We start from the raw sequence: 4,003 nt of genomic DNA, 5'->3' as shown, positions 1-4,003 counted from the left end.
ACCGGGGAATTCTACCGTACCGTGCAGCTATGGTTGTTGATCCTGCGGAGCCTACCCAAAGGTTCAGACCGGATTGTAGGAAGTGGGTGATACGTTTTTGTATTTCTATGAGAAGAAATACGGCACCCACGATTCCCAGTAGTAAGTCGTCGGCATATCGCGCGTAACAAATCCTTATTAATAAGGAATGGCTTTTAAAGGGGGCCAGCTTACGGGCCAGGCCTCTCTCTGATCTAATAACTAGTATCGCCTCCCCGCCCAGCTCTATCAGCATGCCCCTTCTTTTGCAATACTTAAGAAGGTCTCTCATGGCCAAATTCTTATTAAATCCTTTGGCACACGATTATATAGCCAAAGGGAATACGCGCGCCTAAAATCATCCCAAGCGCAGCTAATGTGGCTACTAAGCTATTTCTTTGGAAAGCTCCTACTAAGTTTAGAAATTCCCCGATAAAGTTGCTAGTGCCGGGTAAACTCATATTGGCTAAAGTGAAAAAGAAGAAAATGGTAGAGAAATTCGGCATGGTGCTCACTAAACCTCCATAATATCTAACAAGTCGAGTCTTACGTCGGTCATATAGAACACCAACACATAGAAAAAGGGCTGAAGAAACCAGTCCATGACTTAACATAAGTAAAATGCTACCTCCAATTCCCTGTATGTTCGATAGAGCCTAATATTCCCCCAGAGTACGCCGCTTACCCCCAGAACCATACAAGATAGTTACCACCTATCATACGGCTTTATAACTCCACTTCTTTTTCTGGTCGTTCCGCTCTGTCGGATCGATGGTAGTCTCAGAGATCTGGTAACCTCCGACATTTTTGACAACACGCTTCCTGCTTCCGTTTTGAGTTGCGCATCTTTCTCCCCAGGGCATACTATAGTATCACATCGTAGACCCCCACCCCAACTCTATCTTCCTTATCAGTGAACCGGAACATAGTGCATAGGTACTCTTCGATGCTGCGAGGACGAGACGAGGTGACATACTACGATCACGCACTGAAGTTCTGCCCTTCGGCTCGGCATATGGAACCTCTCAGCTGCTCCCTCGGGATAGGTAGGCCCACCCCCCCTTTCCCGAGAGGCGGCCGGGCTGTGTTTCCCCTGCGGCCACCCAATGGCGGCAGAAAACGAAAAAGGGTGGGCTCCGCGCAGTTCGCGTTTTATTGTAAAAAGAGAGCTTTTCATTCTCTTATAGAAGCCCTCGCCCACGCGGGTAAAGCCCAGCGAAGCTGCAGGGAGCACTGAGCAATGGGGGGATGAGGGCAACTCCGCCCACGGGTTGGACCACACCACAGGCAAAAGTCCTTCCACGGCAAGAGAAGGGTGACTGGAACAAGAAAAGGGAGCTAGTCGTTGGAGGGAAGACAAGGCTCGTTCCGTGCGACTCCACAGAAGAGTACGCGCGCTAGAAAAGGCAGCCAACTTAAAAACGCTAGCTAGCTACTTTTGTAGCCTTATTTAGTTTGGTTGCCTACGCTTGCTCTCCGGCGCGCTACGGCAACACCCCCTGCTTGCTTCTTTCTGTTCGACGCGGAGCTCGCAGCCTCCCCACCCTTGCTTAGCGTTCCACTTGTGATCCTGGAGGATTTGGAGAAATGTGCCCGACCATGAAGAATGGATTTTGTATTTTCTTTCATGTGAACGGCCCTATCTTGTAAAGAATGGTTTTTCGTGCTATAGACCACGTTGAGAAAGACCAACCAACAACACAAATAAAGACCGTTCCATTTGGGTACCTCAAAAGGGAGGTGCTCCTTATGATGCTACGGACGGCTGTCCGAAGTGCATGCAATGACGGGCTCGGATAGGATAGGATTGTGCGCGCCGGGCCCTTCGGGTGTCCATATTTTGGCCGACCTTAGCGTATATACTATGTTATGCGGCCGTAATATTTTGATACCTTCCACTGATGTTACGCCAGAAATCCAAGGTTCCACACGAGCTCCTATTCTGCGGCGTGGTGGCAGGACCGCTAGGGGATTGGCTCCGGGTGTAGGTAGGGTCAAATCCGCAGGGGTCATGCAGATACATAGGCCCCTTCCCTTCTGCCGAGTTGTTTAGAAGGCACTTTCCGTTCTACGGTCCCTCGGAGCGAAGGGTTAGGCAGGTAGTACGGGCCCTCTGACTTCCAGCTATGTGTTGTGTGCGACTCCCGCGAAGCGAATGAAGGGAAGCTCTTCGAGCTTTCTCCGCCAGCGGCTTATGTAGTGGTCGGCATTCCTACGTGCTCTGACTGATCCCCACTGGAGATTATATGAGGGGTCTTGGAAACTGTCGTGACGCTTTGGTGACGAAGGTCACCGGGGTGACTATGGAAGGATTCCGTGGTAGTCTCTGACTCCCTCCAACTCAATCAATATCAAGAACATGTCGTGAGCATGGGGGTTTGGCCGACTACTAAACTATTGGCTAGGGCTTTTCTAGTTATAGCTTCTATAGTGAGTGGCCCTTCCGCTTTGATCTAGTTTTAGTTTGTATTGTACTAAATTGAACACATATCAAAGAAAGGCGATCAATTGAGGGGAAGAGCTTTTCTTTCAAAGGCATCTTTCTGAAGGAAGAGTGTCCCCTCCATTTGGATACAGTTTCTGATTGTTAGCTAGAATATATGGGTGTATTGTCATTCAACTTCTATAGATGGTGTCTGTCTCACTATCTGTTTGAGTGCCTGAAGGCCCCTGGAGGAGTCATTCTGTGAGTTGTATTCAAGCTCGCCCTTAGACCGAGTCAAGTTAGCGATAAGAGTCAGCTACTTTGGCCTTGTCATTCGCTTTGTTGCCATATAGATAGGTTGGAGTGCGGGTGGCCACTAACCCAACGAACGAACTTACGTGTAGGTGTGATCCTATCTGCTCTTCCACTATAGGACTAGAAACCCAGTACAACCATGTCCCTTTCTTAGGGGAAAAGCCCTCTTTGAAGGAGAATCCACTTCTGAGCGCCAAAGGCGGGCATCCGACGTCACCAAAAAGAAGGAGAAAGGCATTCAGGCACCGCAAATCCAAGAAACTCTGAATACAGGCCGGCACGAAAAGCGAAATGACCAAAGGGATTGGGGCTGTTTCGGCACCAAAAAAAGTGTCACTATGCTAAACACATCGAATATCCGTCTCTTTATGTGGGAGCGAACCATCTTCGCTTACGGGTCTACCGATCCTATAGCTCCGATATAGATTTAAGTAACTTGGCAAAAAAAAATGCGGAAAACGGTTTTGGATGGAAGAGGTAGATGAGAAAGACTTTCCACTTAGAGTCAGAAGTCCACGCTAGATGACCGATCTTTATGACCTTGAGGAAAATTACCTATCTTGAATTAATACACCAAAATCGGTTATTTCAATCGATCCACGAAAGGAATTGATCACCACGATAATGTGACGCAAGGCAAAATCTGTAATCAACATCGGTTATGTGAAATAGGTCATTTGAGAAAAAAAAAGAGAATAGGACAATCTATATGTTTAACACAAGCGGTTAAGTCGATAGCTTTCTTAAGGAACAACTAAAGAAAACGCTCTCACGAATCCTATTTTCTGATTATGTATGCCGCGACATTACGATTTGGAGCTTTGATCCGGCCATGTAGAGCACTCATAGAGGTCCGGCTTCACGTCAGTAATCTACCACACCCATGCTGGAATTCAGTAGAGTCCCACGAGTCAATCGACAAAAGCGAGAAACGAGGTTGTTCGACAAGGCTACGGTCTAACTTTTTCTTCCTAGCGGAGTTCAATACAAAAATAAAGGCGCTCCGCGTTGGAAATGGCGTACTACGTACGGGTGGTATTTCAGGTATAACTAATCAGGGTTGTTCTGAAAGCAAGTCAATTGGTGTTTTGGAAAGTGAGTGCCAGAGGCTAGTCACTGCTTGGTTTACAGAAGGGAAGGAAGAAAGAGATACCGAAGCAGATTCAGTATAGAAAAGAAGAAATTGATACCATTCATTCCAGTTTATTTGATACCCACTTAAAGTTTCTATCAAACCATGTCTTT

The sequence above is a fragment of the Triticum dicoccoides genome, chromosome 3A (genome assembly GCF_002162155.2).
Source record: "Triticum dicoccoides isolate Atlit2015 ecotype Zavitan chromosome 3A, WEW_v2.0, whole genome shotgun sequence".
Classification (NCBI taxonomy): Eukaryota; Viridiplantae; Streptophyta; class Magnoliopsida; order Poales; family Poaceae; genus Triticum; species Triticum dicoccoides.
This window is presented reverse-complemented; position numbering follows the sequence as displayed.